This window comes from Oryctolagus cuniculus, chromosome 5 (genome assembly GCF_051225735.1).
Source record: "Oryctolagus cuniculus isolate XC-2025 breed Fujian yellow rabbit chromosome 5, ASM5122573v1, whole genome shotgun sequence".
NCBI lineage: Eukaryota > Metazoa > Chordata > Mammalia > Lagomorpha > Leporidae > Oryctolagus > Oryctolagus cuniculus.
Window position 1 is genome coordinate 73690548 of NC_142871.1, and position 20026 is coordinate 73710573.

General features: G+C 36.8%; 1 protein-coding gene and 1 pseudogene across 1 annotated transcript in view; one reads left to right on the forward strand and one right to left on the reverse strand.

The window, feature by feature from the left end:
* The window catches only part of LOC149126552 (uncharacterized), a 494872-nt gene that overhangs the window by 281938 nt on the left and 192908 nt on the right, over nucleotides 1-20026 (reverse strand). The gene's annotated exons all lie outside the window — the stretch shown is intronic.
* Nucleotides 10152-10550, forward strand: LOC100356978 (small ribosomal subunit protein mS33 pseudogene; annotated as a pseudogene).

Consider the following 20026-nt stretch of genomic DNA (forward strand, 5'->3'; position numbering starts at 1 on the left):
GACCCAAACATTTTTCATATATCTTTATTATAACTTCCACTAAAAGTAATTTCCATTTCACTATGTTATTTCAGAGTTGTACATTTAAACTTCAGTAAAGCAGAAAATGGTAGATAAGATTATAGCTTTTACAGATGAAATTTTAAAAAATATAAGTAAGTTACTATGCTCAAAGTTAGAATAACTATAACATATATAGCTATTGCATACAGGAACATAACTGACACTGCTTGATTTCTATAAATCAAGCACAAATAATCACATCGTATTTTGGACCAACATATGAGAAACTTCATAAATAACTCTTCCTATAAATAGGTATTTTTCCGTAATGTGACTATACTGCTTTAAGCTTGACTCTATGAATATAACTAAAATAACTCTAATTTCAATTTCTTCTTAATCATATCCATCAGTATAAATAGATTTATATAAATAGCACTTCTATTTGTATCTATTAGCTTGTACGTATGGGTAACCTTTTATCCATGTGCAAGGATGACTGTGCAAGTGATATTACAACTTCCATTGATCATGTGGGATTCCACATATAGTTTCACCTGTACCCCTAATAAATCTTGGGCCTATGTGGCCCAGTCAACTTAAGAGGTCATATTTGCAAAATCATAGTCAAACCACATAGTTGTAATTGATAAGGAAATTCAATGTAACCCACAGTTCATAGCTATCAACAAATCACAAATAAAGCAAGGCTTAAGCCCTCACCATTATGAGATCTTCAGAGGCTTTTTGTCTAGGCCTACCTCATACTGCCTCCTCGACCATTGTTCCAGGTCTCACTACTACAAAGATTGTTTCAGCACCCTCCCCACCATACACACACACACACACACACACACACGCACACATACATTTTTTCCCTTTTCCTTAGTTTTCTCTTGGTCTGACTTCCTATACCCACTTTCCCCAATTAATTCCTGACACAAGCTTTGGCAGGCAGGCTCACAAAAACTCTCCTTTAGGGTACAGATGAAAGGAGGGTGTTTTGGAGAAAGATGGGGAAACTTCTTAGTTCATTTGTTTTCCTTTGTTTCTCTTCCTCACCTCCCTCCCCAGCCTGGGCAGTGTAATTGCAATTTGAAGGACCAGGGATGTGACCTACACAGAGGACACAACAGGATTTCACTCTTGAATCTTACCTTTCATACATTTTTACTACTTTAGCTAATCAGTCACATCACTATTTTAAAAAGCATGTAACCAACAAATATGCTCAATAAAATCTTAAAATCATATGCTCTCTTAATCTGCATTTGCTTCCTTCAATTTTGCTTTTCAGATAAGAACTAATATTGAGGTTCTATAGTCTTAATTTATATGAAAAATCTATATGGCAGTTATATAAATTCATATAGCAATTATAATTATGTGCATGAAAAGTAATAAATATGTATAAAGGATAAATAAGTACATGAAGGAAAAATGTAGCAGTAGAAACTACTTAAAATCAAATTTTGGAGAATATTTTAAGGAAAAACAGAGTGGATTAAAATTACAGTTGATAGTGAAAATTGATGGCCTAGAAATAAAGTAGAGAAAATGAATATTTATAAAGTAATTACAAATAATTAATTTTTTAAAAAGACATCATTAGGAAGTTCTTATAGCATTATAATAGTCTCACAAGTAGCATAGGTGAATGGATTACTGCCTCCACAGTAAACTTCCACTGTATAACATGTGTCTCTGATACCACAAATTATGAAATACTGCAGCTTATAGTAAAGATCCAATAGCATCTGTGCTTATTCATTTCTTCCTATATCAAATATTTTCAAAAAAAATAACCCATCATAAGTAGATTTTCTTGAGGAGAAAAGCTAGCCATTGCAACACTTTACCTAATTTTCCATAAAATCTTTACTAGGGTAGGAAAAATAAAATGCTGCTTTTTACTGACTGTGCATTGGACTATCACTCTGGAATAGTGTTAACACTTAACTCACATATTAAATAGGAAGATTTGATTTAATAAGGTGTGGGATCACATGCCCAAGAAAGTGTAAATGGAAGATTCAAAATCTGATCCATTCTATAGCTCTGGATGTTATATACATACTAGGACACCAATACAATTTTGCTAAATGAGTAAGTGGATGGAAAATTAAATAATGAAAAATTCACTTCAAAACAGTTATGGTCAGCTATTTATATTTATCATATGTTCTCAGAACAGCTATAGTTCTTACTGAATTTTAATTCTTCTACTTATAATGATTAGTTTAATATTTATTTTTTTCAATGTTTATTTAATTACTTGAAAGGCAGAGTTACAGAGATGCAGAAGCAGAGAGAGAGAGAGAATCTCCCATCCACTAGTTCACTCCTCAAATGGCCGCAAGGGCCAGAGTTGTGCTTATCTGAAGCAAGGAGCCAAGAGCTTCCTCCAGCTCTCCCATGCAGGTGCAGGGGCTCAAGGACTTGGGCCATCTTCCACTGCTTTCCCAGACCATAGCAGAGAGCTGGATCAGAAGTGGAGAAGCTGGGACTGGAACAGGCGCCTATCTGGGTTGCTGGCACTGCAGCCCCAGTGTTGATTTTTTATAAATTTTGATGACTTATGTCTCATGCTAATACCTAAATTTTAAAGGAGAACAAGATGCATAGGATATATCTTGTTGAAAAATTCATCTTTCTCGTAGCTTAACAAGTATGCTTATCTTCTTCAGAAATTTTTATTATTAATTCCATATGTACCTTAAGGACAATTCTAACTTTTAGATCCATAACTTCTAACAGTAACTTTCAAGCTCTGAGAGGCAAGACATTTGAGGAATGTATGTGGAATTAAGGTTACATACCTTGGCTGAAGATATATATTAACATCTACTTCACATATACATACAAATCACTTAAGCATTTTTTGGTGACTCAAGGAATTAGTTATTTAATTAAATAAGTATGTATGTATATTACAGAGAATATTGCCTGGTATACAGTAAACATAATAAATAGTACCTGAATAATTTTGAATTGCATAAAACCTTTTAAAAATCTTTGCTAATTAGCAATATGGATGTTTGTAGGTAGATTCTCCCCAATTCAATTTCTCTCCCTTTTTCTTTAAGATAAACCACTGTTATGCATTATCTATACCAATTCCTCATTTTAATGCATTCACTGTATACATTTATACATAAATCTCTCTATAACTACCACCTATTAGCAAGTTTTAATATAAGGACATTTTTACCCTTTAATTTTATTTTTAAAGATTTATTTGTTTTATTTGAATGGCAGAGTGACACACAGAGTGTGATTAAGAGAGAGAAAGACAGAGACAGAGATCTTCCATCTGCTGATTGATTCCCCAAACGGCCACAATGGCAGGGGCTGTGCAGGGCTCGTGGGAGGAGCTTAGAACTCCACCTGAGGCTCCCTCAGGGATAGCAGGGTCTCAAGCACTTGGGCCATCATCCATTGCATTCCCAAATACATTAGTATTTGGATCAGCAGTGCAACAGCAGACTCTCCAGGTGACATTCCAACATGGGATGACAACATCACAAGCAGTGGTTTAACCTTCTGTGCCACACCACCAGCCCCTATCATTTAATTTTAAATATTATATCATTCTTATTATTATTTCCCTCTTAAATTTTTTGACAGGCAGAGTGGACAGTGAGAGAGACAGAGACAGAGAGAAAGGTCTTCCTTTTGCCGTTGGTTCACCCTCCAATGGCTGCCGCGGCCGGCGCGCTGCGGCCGGTGCACCACGCTGATCCAAAGCCAGGAGCCAGGTGCTTTTCCTGGTCTCCCATGCGGGTGCAGGGCCCAAGCACCTGGGCCATCCTCCACGGCACTCCCTGGACACAGCAGAGAGCTGGCCTGGAAGAGGGGCAACCAGGACAGAATCCGGTGCCCCAACCGGGACTAGAACCCAGTGTGCCAGCGCCGCAAGGTGGAGGATTAGCTTACTGAGCCACAGCGCCGGCCTATTTCCCTCTTAATTAATAAGCTACTTTTACCCTTAGGAAATATTTTTATTTGATCTTTAGTATGTGTTTGTCTTGTTGACTTTTTTTTTTTTTTTTTTTTTTTTTTTTTTTTTTTTTTTTTTTTTTTTTTTGACAGGCAGAGTGGACAGTGAGAGAGAGAGAGAGACAGAGAGAAAGGTCTTCCTTTTGCCGTTGGTTCACCCTCCAATGGCCGCCGCTGCAGCCGGCGCACCGCGCTGATCCGATGGCAGGAGCCAGGATCTAGGTGCTTTTCCTGGTCTCCCATGGGGTGCAGGGCCCAAGCACCTGGGCCATCCTCCACTGCACTCACTGGCCACAGCAGAGAGCTGGCCTGGAAGAGGGGCAACCGGGACAGAATCCGGCGCCCCGACCGGGACTAGAACCCGGTGTGCCGGCGCCGCAAGGTGGAGGATTAGCCTATTGAGCCACGGCGCCGGCCCTGTCTTGTTGACTTATTTTGCAATGATATTTCATTATGAAAACTTGGCTCTAAGTAATTAATTCCTTTAAGTATGATTAAGTTACTGTATTGACCTCTTAAATGGTCAGAATCTTTGATAAATGTGTTGTGTGAATCTGGAAAGACTGTATATTCATTCTTTGTTGAATACAGGATAAATCTAACTTGTCAAATACTTTTGTGATTGACCTTTATATAATTTGATCACAGTTGACATACTTTGTTGGATCATTTAGTAGATCTTAGGTTCATCTGGTAGATCTTTTTACATCTAATTGAATTATTTCATTAATACAGATGATTATTAGCAATCACACCTATATACAATTATGTAAATATCTTGATGTCTCAGTTCTGTTATATTGGGTGTTCTCAAAATATTTTATACTGGCTTAATCTGAAGCAGATCTGTCAATGTATCATGCCAGAATTAGCTAACTGTATCTGCTGGTACATAACCCAGGATGCCTTCCCTAAAAAGTATGCTATCGTGCTGGCTAGATTTGATTATATTGATCTCTTTTGAGAAGTGTTTTGTGTATAATATTCTAAATTATCCAACTGATTCAACATCCACTAATTTTATCACTAAGAACCAATATCTAACATTCATAAAGCTAATTAGCAAGTCACCACTTTCACCAATGAATGCTCATTTCTAACACTCATTATGGTAATTAGCAAAGCCCTCTGGTGTTGATAGGCGTCAAAGATCACTGAAGGACTTTAGTAGCCACTTCTGGACTCTGGGTTTCAGATTAAATGCTCTATGACCATCACTGTAGTGTCAGTTTCTGATAGAACAATCTATGGTAGCCTCTGGGGTATATATCATGATGAACACCTCCATTTATATAAAATTATCTATGTTGCCTATGTTGAAGTAATTTTAACAACTGTGATAAATCTCAAATATCAAAAAATTTTACAGTTCAAATCATCTGTACCTTTCTGACTTGGGGCTTTATTGAAACATCCTTTTGTAAAATAGGCTTTATTTTCTAGAGCATCTTTAGGTTCCTGGCAAAATTGAATAGAGAGTACAGAGATTTCACATATACCAATCACAATCACACATACATAGCCTTCCCTGTTACCAACACCCTCATCAGCTGATATTTAATTTATCAGTTCTTTATTTGTTATAATTGATGAGCCTATGTTGACTGCCCATAGTCCATAGCTTACAACACTGTTGACCCTTGGTGCTGCACATTCTATGGGTTTGTTAAAATTGATCTAATCTATCCTTTTATGACAGGACATTCAATGTATTATTAATGTCCATTTGTCCAGTTCCACTTGTAATTTTATCAGTGAATTGTGTTATATATTTTAAGGTTATTATATTAGCTGCATACAGATTATTGTTTAAAGACTTAAGAGTTACAGAGAGGGAGGTAGAGACAGAGAGAGATCTTTCAACCACAGGTTTAATCCCCAACTGAGTGTAACAGCCACAGTTGTCCAGGTCAAAACCAGAAGCCAGGAACTCCATCTGGGTTCCCATATGGGTGATAGGGACCCAGGCATATAGGACATATTCCACTGCTTTCCCAGGCACATTCACAGGGAGCTGGATGGGAGGTGGAGCAGCTGGGACCCAAACTGGCACTCATATAGGATGCTGTGGTTGGAGGTGATGGCTTAACCCACTGTGCCACAACCAGCCCCAGGCTTGTTTTTATATTATCTTGCTGAATTGTTATTTAGTGATTTTTGATTTTACTTTTTAATCTAATATTCATTTTGTCTTAAAAACTATATTATCTAATAATTTTACTAAAATAGCATTCTTTGGGCCTGTATTTGCTACTATATTTTGATGTTTTGTGTCATTTTTTGTAATTGTGCTCCTTAAGTATCTAAAAATACATATTCAAGGATGCATATTTGGTTAAGACACTACATAAGATTATCTGGTTTTGAGCCCTGGCTCTGGCTCCTTATTCTGGTTTCCAAGTAATTTCTCAACTAATTGGGTTTCTGACACCCATGTGGGAGACCTGGATTAAGCTTCCAGCTCCTAGTGTCAGCTCAGCACAATTTTGTCCTTGTGGAGTGGTCCAGGAAATGGGGGAGCACTCTCTCTCTCTCTTTCTCTCTGTATCTCTCTCTCAAGTAAAACATCTTTTTTTTTTTAAATATTTTGTTATTTATTTGAAAGCCAAAGTGTGTGTGTGAGAGAGAGAGAGAGAGGAAAGAGAGGGAGAGAGAGAGAGATCTTCTGTCCACTGGTTCACTCCCCAAATGGCCACAACTGCTGGGGCTGGGCCAGGTCAAAGCCAGGACCCCGGAGTTTCTTCCAGGTCTATCACATGGCTGGCAGAGGGCCCAAGCACTTGGGTCCTCTTCCACTACTTTCCCAGGTGCATTAACAAGGAGCTGGATTAAAAGTGGAGCAGCCGGGACTCAAACTAGTACCCCAAGTAAATACATCTGAAAAAATTGAAAATATATATCCAATATTTTAGTGAGTTGTTTAAATCGGGTTCTTTATATGTATTTTGAACAGTGATATATAAAATATTACTCCAAATACATTTTAAAGAAGTTGTCTATACTGTTTTCATTGTTTCTTACCTCCTACCTATCCCTCCTTTATTTCATTTAGTGGACTGATAATATTTTTATACTCCTATTCTTTAGCATCACCTTAAATTTTCAACCAGCCAAAATAATTACATATTTCTTTAATCATTACTGAGTTTTTATAACTTTTTAATATTATTCTCTACATTGTTCTACCATTTAGGATAGATCAGAATTTCTCACCATCAGCACAGTTGACATGTAGGGTCAGATAATTCGTTGAATGCGTTGTCTTTCACGTTGTAGGATATTTAGCATCATCTTTAGCCTGTGTTGAGTATAATTCATAGTCCTCCCCGACCCCTATCCCAGCTGTGACAGACAAATGCACACATTGCCAAATGTCGCTTAGGAGGCAAAAATCATCAGCAATTGACAAACACTGATTTAGAGGGTAAATAAGGCCTAAAAAATCCCATTATACTACATTTTAAGTGACAAGATAAAAGGTAAAATGTATAAACTCATATATACCTAAACATTTTGTACAATTAGCCTTTCAATTCACAGCTAGAGGAATTAAACACCAAGCATATGTCTGATTCTTTAGAATTATAATTCATACAAAGTTGTTTGATCACCGCTTATTTTCTTATCTTCATGAAACTTCAGTTAAAAACCCAAGTAAAAATAAAATGAGTTTTTTTTAACCTTTAATTTCCTTCCCTGAATGTGTGTCTGTGTGTCTACAAAGACTTAGACAGCCACTGGGGCTGAGCCAGGATTCCCGTAGTGAAACAATTGACTTGGCATCACATTGATAACATATAAACAACAGTTTGTCAACAGGCTTCACATTAGTGACAGAACATTTTTTGGCAAAACAGAGGCACCCTTCTGGGCACCACGGCAGAAACAGCTACTAGCTTTCATTCAGGCCTCCTCTGTAAGGGAGACCAAATTAAGTGAAAAATTATGATTGCGACACTTGTTTCAGAGAGCTCTTTTTTTTTTTTTTTCAGAAAAAATACACAGCACATTGGAATTTATGCTGAATAAACAATTGTATCTAGTAGTTTATTCAGTTGCTTTAGATTTCTAAACTGGATAAGTATTGAAGGTTTTGTGTTCTGTATTATTTTGATCTTATTTTTTTTCCCCTCATGTTAAAGCTAATATTATGAAAGTTATCTGGTAACTTAATTTGTGGAATGGAAGTGTTTTCCCAGAATGATGATTGTAATTATTCTGCTTCCAAAGTTAGTTTATAGAAAATGAAATGAGTTAACAGAAAACTATACATTTTTTTTTTTTTTTTGACAGGCAGCGTGGACAGTGAGAGAGAGAGACAGAGAGAAAGGTCTTCCTTTTGCCGTTGGTTCACCCTTCAATGGCCGCCGCGGCCGGTGTGCTGTGGCCAGCGCACCGCGCTGATCCAAAGCCAGGAGCCAGGTGCTTCTCCTGGTCTCCCATGGGGTGCAGGGCCCAAGGACTTGGGCCATCCTCCACTGCACTTCCAGGCCACAGCAGAGAGCTGGCCTGGAAGAGGGGCAACCGGGACAGAATCTGGCGCCCTGACCGGGACTAGAACCCGGTGTCCCTGTGCTGCAAGGCAGAGGATTAGCCTAGTGAGCCACGGTGCCGGCCACATAATTTCTTTTAAATAAAATGTAAATAATACTTTATAACATTCAAAAAAGAGAGTAAGCTGAGAACTACTAGATCCTGAAAATGCTCAAAGCATAGCTTCCAAATTGGATAGAATCACGAGAATTTAAAATTGAATAAATAGTCATTGTTTTGGCATCAGGACTTTTTAATAAAATGTTATATTTCCAGCTGGAAATATAAACTCTTATAGATATACCTTTGGCTGAAAATCACTCAAGATGCATGGAGGATGGGATCTGATTAGCCTTCCTCTCCAAGTTAAGGTGGACAGTGTTATGAGAATTTTGAAAATATTTACAACAGGCACACAGTTGTGCTCCTTGAATGCAAATGTCAAAAATATTGAAAATCTGTAATACTAGTATGGAAGACTGTGAGCATAAATGTTGGTAAATCTCAAATAGTTGGACCAAAAACTCACAAAAAAACTATTAGAAATATTATTTTAACATTCATACTCAGACTTAAAAGGGCAATTTGGCCACAACCATATTTAAAATAACGTTTTTGATTCAAATAGATTACTAGTAATTTTCCTGAAGAAATCAGTCATATAAATGACATTCCAGCTCTGTGAACATATAGTCTTAGTCCCTAAGGGTAATCTTCAACTATCCGACTTTTTTCAGTACTCTCTCTACTTAGTCTAGGCCAGGGTGCTGTTAGCTATGGTATAAAGGCAAGACGTTCTCTCTGCTCTCCAGGAACTTATGCGCGCTCAGTCAAGGTCCTCACATTTACTGAAAATTTCCATAAAGTTCCCAGAGACTGCTTAACTTACCCAAACATAGTTTTGTGGTTAGCCTGATGAAGGTTGGAGGCAGGTCAAGGCCAGGTAATTGCATTTTCAGAAAGCCCAGAAATAGAAGACACAAATGGAAAGACGGAAAAATGGAAAAATGGAAGATGTACATGAATTAAAAGAATAATATTATTAAAATGTAAATCATACTCAAAGAAATTTACAAATTCAATGCAATTGCTATCAAAATTCCAGTGATACTATTCCAAAAATAAAATTTCCAAAAATAAAAAAATTCTAAATTTCATATAGTACCATACAGAATCTGAATAGGCAAAACAATCTTAAATGAAAAGTACAAAGCTGGACTTTAAAATATCTGACTTTAAAATATCCTACAAAGCTCTAGCGATGGGACTGACAGAAATACAGACATATTGAACACAGAATCGAATACAATGTCCAGTAATATATCCGTGCATGTATGGTGAATTCATGTTTGACAAAGGTGACAAGAACGTACAATGGAGAAAGAACAGTCACTTTGATGAATTATATTGATACAACAAGATAACTACATGACAAAGAATGAAATCAGATTCTTATTTACAGAATCATTTCAGAATGGATTAAAGATTTAAGTAATAAGACTTTATTAAAGACTTTATTATTGCTTCCGGGGGCGGGCCCTCAGGGTCGCGGCGCATGGGTGAGGAAGGTCAGGTCCAGATACTCTTGCTCCTTCCTGCCCAAGAAATGTCGTAAAATGTCGCTTTCAGAATATGCCTTGTGCATGACTCGGCTGAGTGCCCGGCTGTTTGGAGAAGTTGCCGGGCCCACTGACTCCAAGTCTATGAAAGTGGTGAAACTGGTCACTGAGCAGCCACTGGCCAAGAGGAAGGAGACTTACGACTGTTACCCCAGTCACAACACGTACTTTGCGCTCACAGGGATCCTCCGTTTTCATGGCCTCTATAGAGATGAGCACCAAGATTTTAAGGAGGAGCAAGTATGTCGGAAGAAGCTTCGTGGAAAGGGGAAACCAAGGAAAGGAGAAGGGAAAAGAGCCACAAAGAAGAAGTTGTGTTGGCTTTGCAGAGAGAACTTGCTCAGCGACGGAGAGGAGAGCGTGTGTGCCTGCACGTGGATGCCTCCATCCCCATGAAGCTTAGCTGGAGGAACACAGTCACCTCCATGCCCACATCTAACCCAGGGAAACACACTCTAATTCTGCAGAATTACTCGATGTTGATTTTATAATCTCATGTTCACCTAACTAATGAAATGGATATATACGTATATATATATATATATACACATACACACATACATATATATAAAGACTTTATTATTAAAGACTTCAATGTAAGACCTATAAAATTACAAGAAGAAAACAGGGGGAAATTCCATGACATTGGTTTAGGCAATGCTTTTCTAGTTACAAACCTCAAAGCACAGACAAAAAAAAAAAACAAAAAACAAAACAAAACAGAGAAATGAGATTATATCAAACTTAAAAGTTCCTGCATACCCAAGGAAACAAAAGTGAAGTGACAACCTAAGAATGGGAAAAAATATTTGTAAACTATATATCTGATAAGTGGGTAAGAGCCCAAATGTATAAAGAACTCAAGCAACTCAGAAGTTCAAAAAAAAAAAAAAATTAATGAGGGCTGGCACTGTGGCATCCTAGGCTGGGCCTCTGCCTGAGGTGCCGGCATCCAATATGGGCACCAGTTTGTGCCGCAGCTGCTCCTCTTCCAATCCCGCTCTCTGCTATAGCCTGGGAAAGCAGTAGAATACGGCCCAGATACTTGGGCCCTTGCAACCCTGGGAGACCACAAAGAAGCTTCCTGGCTTCAGGTCAGCCCAGTTCGGTCATTGCAGCCATTTGGGGAGTGAACCAGTGGGTAGAAGACCTTTCTCTCCATCTCTCCCTCTCTGTCTGTAACTCTACCTCTCAAATAAATAAAAAAAAATTCTTTAAAAGATGAGCAGTCTCTGAATAGATACATCTCAAAAGAAGACATACAAATGAACAAAGGTCTCCAAAAATGATTAATATTTTCAGTTATTGGGGAAATGCAAATTAAAATTATAATCATATATCATATCATATGTATTAGAATGTCTATTTTTTTAAAAAAAAGATAAGTGTTGGTGAGAATGTGAAGAAAAGCCAGCTCTTGAATTCTGTTGGACTCTAAGTTCATATAAGCCATTTCAGAAAATAGTATGAATGTTTCACAAAACATTAAAAATACAATTTACTAAGAATCCTTCAATCCTTCTATTGAGTATGTATTCAAAAGAAACTAAAGCAGCATTTCATAGAGCTATCTGGACTGCTATGTTCATTGCAGTATTATTCATAATAGTCAAACTATAGAATCAATCTACATTAAAATATATTAATAAATCAAGAGTGGATAAAGATGGATGGATAAAGAAGATGTGATATATCCACCATGGAGCATTATTCATCTTTAAACAAGAAGGAAGCCTTGTCATTTATGACAACATGTATGACTCCAGAGGATAGTGTATTAAGTGACATAACTCAGGCACAGAAAGGCAAATACCACATAATCTCACTCATTTGTTGAGTCTAAAATTTGAACTCATGGAGGTAGAGAGAGAATCAGGCTTATCAAGGATTGTGCCAGGATGGTTGAAGAGATGTTGGTCAAAGCATACAACATTTCATTTAAATGGGATCTTTCAAGAGATTGATTGTACAACCTAGTAACTATAATTAGCAAAGATATATTGTTTTGAAAATGCTGAGAAATTTTAAGTGTTCTTACTACCCAAAAATAATAAGTATGTTAAATAATTCATGTGTTAATAAGCTGGATTTAGTCATTCCACAAAGTATATACAATTCAAAACAACATGATTTACAATATATATGTCTATATTCGTCTGTCAATTAAAATAAGTAAAGAATCAAAACACATTTTGAATTATGATTCTAAATTAGCCAAATATTCTTAGTCAAGGTACTTAAAGATCAAGGGAAAACATAGGCATAGAGGTTTGAAGGAGCATTCCAAGTTTGGGAAAGTACCAGATCTTCCAATATGCATCACTGATAATAAGTAGGATGTGGGGACACAACAGCAGGTTGAGACAAATGAGGGGAAGAAGCATTGTTTGGTTATATAGTGAAATTTAGATTTATTTTTTAAGAATTTTAAAAAGTTTGATGTGAAAATTGTGCAGATTTGTGGGATACTAAGCAATGTTTTATCAAACACATAAATTGTGTAACATCCAATCAGTGTAAAATTTTATCCTGTTGTCATGTAGAGGACATCAAAGAATTAAAAAAAAAACAAATTAGTTATTTGTATTAGGAAGACTGTATTCTGAAATCAAGCAGATCTAATTTAAATAATTTAAGTAAGGGCATAATAATTGTATTATGTAATAAGTAAAATGATTCAGATAGATTAAGGGAATGTACATGAAATATTAATACACCTATAGACTACTTAAAAGAAAATCAATGAAATAATTGACCACAAAGAAAATATTAAATCCAATGAAAGGATAGACATTTTAAAGGCTAAAATGTATTATCATAAATATTATTTCTATAAATAGTTTTTAAAAGTTGAGCAAAAATGTAAAAGAAAAATGTCATGTAATATGACACTGAAAAATGGTGACAGGTTGATTGATGAGTACTCGGGTATAACTAGACAGGAGGAGTTAGAAGTCTTGGGCTTCTGTTACACAATAGGGTGAGTATAGATAATGTTAATGTACTATTTAGTTTTCTGTAAAAATTAGAATAAAAGACTTCAGATGTCTTCACTGTTTAGAAATGTTAAATTCTTAAAAAATATAAATATATTTACCTTGACTGGACATTTCAAAAAGCATCCGTTTAATGAGACACCAAATAGTACAATTTTTATTTCTGTTAAAATATCTTGACAAATAAATTGAATTTTAAAAATGCTAAAATATGTAGGCTTACTATACTGAAAAATCTCATTTTGTGTCCTTAATACATGTAAAAATCCGGTATATTTTAAGCTTGTGGACCTTGGTCTTGTGATGAAGTCTGTATGACTTAACCACGTGGCATCTGTTGTGATAGGAAGGTATTAGTAAGATAATTCATGTTATATTTAAAGGAAAACTCAAAACTATGTACTATTTGCTGTCTAATTTTATGTCTGCATATAAATAAAATAATATTTAAAAATTCATCATCATGCTCTGAAAAGAATTCTACCCTTATTTGGGTTTTGTTAATTTGGGTTTATATTTTAATCTCTCTCAAATTTCCCTTTGTATTCCCCTGATAGCCTAAACAGATGCTTAAATCATATTTACTGTAATTAACCCACTTACTATCCTTTGTTTTTGATTCTTTCTTATTAATGATTCCTCTGCAAAGCTTACCTTTTCTACTAAATCTATTCATTGGCAGAGTGCACAGGATAATCTTGGTCTTTGAAAAATGAAGCAACTGTTTTACATTACCAAACAGCAAAAATAATTTGATTGATTTTCTCTAGCCAGCTTTTCAAAATACTTCAAAGTCATATTATATGCTTTTAATCAATTCACTGAAAGGTTAATATTTTGAAATATAAAGGCTCTATATATTTCAACTATTATTTTGAATAATACACATTTCAAACAAAATGTATTTCAAAGTGGTAGCATTTGGTAAGTAAATTATGTGCATTATATTTAGGAATTACAGTACAGAAACATTTGGAAGTAAGATACTAAACAAGCTGAGAAATATAGTAATGTGTAAAACAAAGAACCAGTTATTTAAATCTATTAGGAATTTAAAAGGGGGCTATAGTAGTTTTCATGCACAGATTTAAAGTGCATACAACTGTCTCACTGATGATACTATTTTAGAGTGCTACTATTTAGCAGGCGAAGGAGTTTGATAATTAAAGACCTAAAGGTAATGATTTTAAAATAATTTAACATATTGTCCCTGTACAGAGTTTTGTGTTTAGCTCTGACTACTTACTATGTTCTTTCACTCAAAAATATATCCATGATGCACACGTGATGTTTGAAATGAGACTAGCCAAAAAACCATGGTGTTTAGATGAACGGCGGTTAGAATAAAAAGGTACACAAAAGCACATAAAGCGCAAAGTATGGCTATTTACTAGTGAGGATCCAAACATCTGCAGAAGCGCTACCTATGGAGTGAACGAGGAATCCAGAAAAAAGGAACCCATTGTGCAATGCCTTTCTCATATTCACAGGTTGTTTACACTTTAATGGAAAAATTTTTATTTCTTTCTTCTACATTTCTTTAAAGACTTTATTAATTTATTTGAGAAGTAGAGTTACTGGCAGAGAGAGACAGAGATAGAGAGAAAGGTTATGGCCCACACCTGCCAGGACAGAGGCGATCTGAAGCCAGGAGCTAGGAGCTCCTTCCAGGTCTCCCACGCAGGTGCAGGGGCCCAAGCACTTGAACCAACTTCTACTGCTTTCCCAGACCACAGCAGAAAGCTGGATGGGAAGAGGAGCAATGGGGGCACAAATCTGTGCCCATATAAGATACTGGCATCACAGGTGGGCACTTAGCCTACTATGCTACAGCACTGGCCCCACTTTCTGATACATTTTTTTACTATCCTTTTACTGCACATTATATTTAAAAGTTTAGGTGTTTCTGATTTCTCACAATACATAACTTTATTTCAAACTCTTCTAAAACAATTGTATAAGATATACCAACTAATAAATCTTACTGCTCTTGGTTCTATATTTCTGATATTCCATTTAAAATATCAGATAATAACACTTTTATTTAAACACACACCATATATACACAGTGTACAGGGATAAGAAGATTTCTTAAAGGGAATTTAAAGAGAGTGGTTTTAATTAAGAAATATGACATTATGTATTAAAAGTACTTTTAAAAAGTATTTAATTTTTCCGATAGACAACCATCCACTCCAGTTAGCACTTTTACATCAGTAGAGATTTTACCAGATAATAAATATTTATTGGGTAACTTTGTGAAGTACTACAGCTTTAACATTTTTATTTATTGTTTAATATTAACTATTCATTTGAAAGGCTGAGTGCCAGAAAGAGAGAGAGGGAGAGATAGAGAATTTTCTGTCTGCAGGTTCTCTCCCCAAATGGCCACAACAGACAGATCTGGGCCAAGCTGCAGTCAGAAGTCTGGCATGCCTTACAAGTCTCCACCTAGGTGGTAGAGGCACAAATACTTGAGCCATAATCCGCTGACTTCCCAGGAAAACCAGCAGGGAGCTGGATAAGAATGGGGAGTAGCCTGGATTCTAACCAAAACCCTGATAGGGGATGCCAAAAATCACAATGGGTGGGGTGGCTTAACCTGCTGTGCCACAACAGGTTCTTACCTTAATACATTTTAAACTCTTCTCTTTGTTATGTACATCGTAGCTTTACACTCTCTAGAAAAATGAAACTTGCTTTGAAAGCACCATTAAATGCGAATGTTAGAAAAAAGTAGACATTTTACATGATAAATTGCTTTTCAAGAATAATTTGGTAGTATGGACAATGATAGACTTATTCTGAAAAGAGTTGTGAATTTTTTTAGACTAAGAACTTTTCTAGTGAGATTTTCCAGTTAAAACACACTATCCATAGCATCAATAGTGACTGAAAATAAACACAGATTTTTCTGAGAGGTAATTTTACATTTTGCCACATATTTGTCACAACATTACATCTTAAAATAATATTTCTAACCTCTTACCTTAACTGACCCATTAACAGTCTTCCTCCCCAATTTCATGCTTCAGTGTGATCACTAACAAAACAGTCGACATTTCTTAGCTGGAAAGTAATAGCATTTCTGAATGACCTGAAATCCTTTGGAATTGTACTCTACCTGATTTTCAAGGGTGTTTAATCCATTTTTATGCTCCAAATTTTCCATTTGAATTTGCATCAGGTCATGTAATATCAGTTTCTTCTGTGTCACCTGATGTAGCAATAACTTTATATAATGTGACACCATGTAATGTACAGTTTAAAACAATCCCTTTTCTTCTACCAGAGCAGAATCTATCTAATGCTGCATCTGCCCCACACCACTGGTCTACTTAATGGGTGTAACTACTAAATAATAATAATCATAGTTAGCTAGTTCTGTGCACTTCATTATAATAATTATCTAGTAATCCCCTTAATTAGCCTTACCACTTTATATTGTGAATGTACTATTATGAAGAAGACAAATATATCAAAACAATTTTTAAAAAGCACTAAAATTTTCTTTCTTTCTCTCCTTGCTATGGAGGTTGTCAGGTTGAAATGCAAGAAAGCAATTGTCACTATCATTGAATTTCCTTTATACACTCACTTGAGAAATGAATTCCAAGGAGCAGCATTATTTCTCCCTGGAACTTGGTAGGCAAAAGACAGTGAATTATGTCTCTTCAGATCAGACTGTACCATTCTTCATAGTAGGGGTCAACAAAAATGGCTGGTGAGTCAAACAGGGTTCACACCTCTATATGTAAATAAGAGTTATTGGAACAGAACCACGCCTGGTCCTTTTTGCATAATACCTATGGCTGCTTTTAGGCTACAAAAGCAGATGTCAATAATTGCTATAAGTACTGTATGACCTAATAATGCCCCAGATACAATTGCCCCTCAGTGCCTTTGGAGGGTTGATTCAAGGACCCCTACAAATACCAAAATCCATAAATGGCCAAGTCTCTTTTATAGGGGGCATCATATTTGCATACAACCATCATACATACTCCCACATAACCTTAAATTATCTCCAGATTATTTATACCATCTAATACAATGTAAATAATGTGCAAATAGTTGTTGTACCCTATTTTAAAGGGAATAATGAAAGGGAAAATTTCTGTAGATGTTCAGTACAAATGCAATTTTCTCCAGAATATTCTAAGTCCACAATTATTTGAATTAGTGAACTTGGAGGGCTGCTTGCATTTGCTAGCTAGTCCTCTGTAGAAAAGCTTGCTGACTGTATTCTAGATTATTTCTAAATGTGAATTAAAGATTATGTCATGTTAAGACAGATTCTATCATAAGAATTCTCTGTAACAATGCCCCAATTCATTAAGAAAATAAATATGCTGAAATATTAAATAGAATGGGTTCCCTTGTGAGCTCCAGGAAAAAATAGCTCATAGCTGAAGGAGTTTTTGTTTCTTATTCAGGTAGGTTGCCGGATTGGTTCTCTTATGGAAAGCAAACCTACCTAAAAGCAATGCAGGCTCTTATAAGGAGAGTTGGCAAGAAACCTGGGTGAGAAAAATTTGCTCTGAGAAGTCAAGCATATGTGCTTCTAGTCCAATCAAGGAAATTTTAAAGAAACAGTAGAAAAGAAGAGAGTTTCTCTTTTACAAAAGAACCAATGGTTCTACCTAGTAATCTCTGTTGTTCTCCAGAGAAGATTCCTTTCAGTAACAGATCACCTCCTCTGGATTAGATTCTGCAGGACAGTCTGGAATCAACTGACTTTACATGGCTATAGTGGCATCTGTACACAACCATATTGGAAAGGAAATGCACAGGTTCCTCTCTGTCAAGACAATTTCTCAAGAGTTTTATAGCTGATAACATGATATTGGGCTGGGTGATAGATGGGCTAATCAGTAGAAAGCAGCAAATAGGTTCCCTAACAGCAGGCTACAGTGAGTATTACAGATATAGTCCCACTAAAGGATGATGGTGAGTAAACCACATGGAAGGGATTTTTACCATTGGAAGTTGAATATAATAAAGAGTAGCTGTCAGCATACAGGAACCATGCATGATTTCATATAGAAATGCTATTATTGAGGCCAGCGCCGTGACTCAATAGGCTAATCCTCCGCCAGCGGCACCAGCACACAAGGTTCTAGTCCCGGTTGGGGCACCGGATTCTGTCCTGGTTGCCCCTCTTCCAGGCCAGCTCTCTGCTGTGGCCTGGAAAGGCAGTGGAGGATGGCCCAGGTGCTTGGGCCCTGCACCCCATGAGAGACCAGGAGGAAGCACCTGGCTCCTGGCTTTGGATCAGCGCGGTTCGCAGGCAGCAGCGTGCCGGCCGCGGCAGCCATTGGAGAGTGAACCAATGGCAAAGGAAGACCTTTCTCTCTCTCTCTCTCTCTCACTGTCCACTCTGCCTGTCAAAAAAAAAAATACTATTATTGAAAGTTTCCTTTTAAGGAGGAAGAGATATCCATTGATTCCAGCACCAACAATCAGCCAGAATTTTCTGATACCTGCTGGCCTTCAATCTGAAAAGTTGAGCATCCTTTCTAATATATACCTTGTGAATGTGCAGTGAGGTGTGGGATTAGTCAGCAAACACTTGACTATCACCTGACTTGCTATTGACCTGAAAACACGCTTGGGATTCTGACTCCATTTCACATTTTCCCTTCCTACACAACCAATTTGGTTCTGATTACAGAATATAAAATCTATTGTCAATAACATACATTAACTAGCTTATTAATAGGTTCTTAAATTGTAATAAGAACTTATCTGCTCATACACTTGCAGAAATTGTTACTGTTTGCATACAGTTATCTAATGCATCCTGCAATTTTTCACGGTGGAATCAACAGGGCCTGGAAAAATAATGAGTCATTATACTTAGATTTGCATATGATACCTTTGAGGACATTACAATCTCAATCTAGACCTGAAGATAGCATGGAACAGAGTTTGCACAATAATTTCCTTTATGTTCTGCATCTCTGTACTATTGCTTTAATATAGGCATAAAATTAGATATATATCAAAAGTGCTAGGTTCATCAGCATAGTCCATAAACCAGTACCTTTGTACAATTTTATCAAATTTAAATGATACACTTAAAAAATATTGCTTTTGGGTTAGTGTTGTGACATAGAGGGTAAAGACTCTGGTTGCAACACTGGCAGTCCGTGTGGGCTCCAGTTTGGCGGCTGTTCCACTTTTGATCCAGCTCCCTGCTAATGGCCTGGGAAAAGCAGCAGATGATGACCCAAATATCTGAGGCCCTGTTATCTTTATTTGAGACCTGGATGAAACTCCTGGCTCCTGGCTTTGACTTGTCTCAGTGTTAGCCATCACGGTCATCGAGGGAGTGAACTACTAAATGTACCAAATGGAAGCTCGTTCTCTCTCTCTCTCTCCCCCTTTCCCTCTCCCTCTCTTACTGTAACTCTTTCAAACAAGTAAATAAGTAAATAAATAAATATAGTGCTTTTTGAATATCCAACCAGAGATACACAAAGAACAATAGTTTTTTTTTTTTTTTTGAAGAACCGTCGTGAAAGAGTCTATTCGGTTATTCTTCAAGTACACTCTACATACATAACATGAAGCTGAAGATGCTCTCAGTAGATTCAGTTGTTTCTGCAAGAAGCAGAATGTTAGTTTCTATATGTGGGGACTGAACTGTGGTGTATTGGGTGAGGCTGCCACCTGTTGGGCCAGCATCCAATATGGGTGCTAGTTTGAGTCCAGGCTGCTCCACCTTCAAACCAGCTCTCTGCTATGGCCCAGGAGGGCAGTGAGGATGGCCCCAGTCCTTGGGCTCCTGCACCCATGTGGGAGACTCTTGGCTTCAGATAGGCCCAGCTCTGGCTGTTGTAGCCATTTTGGGAGTGAACCAGAGAATGGAAA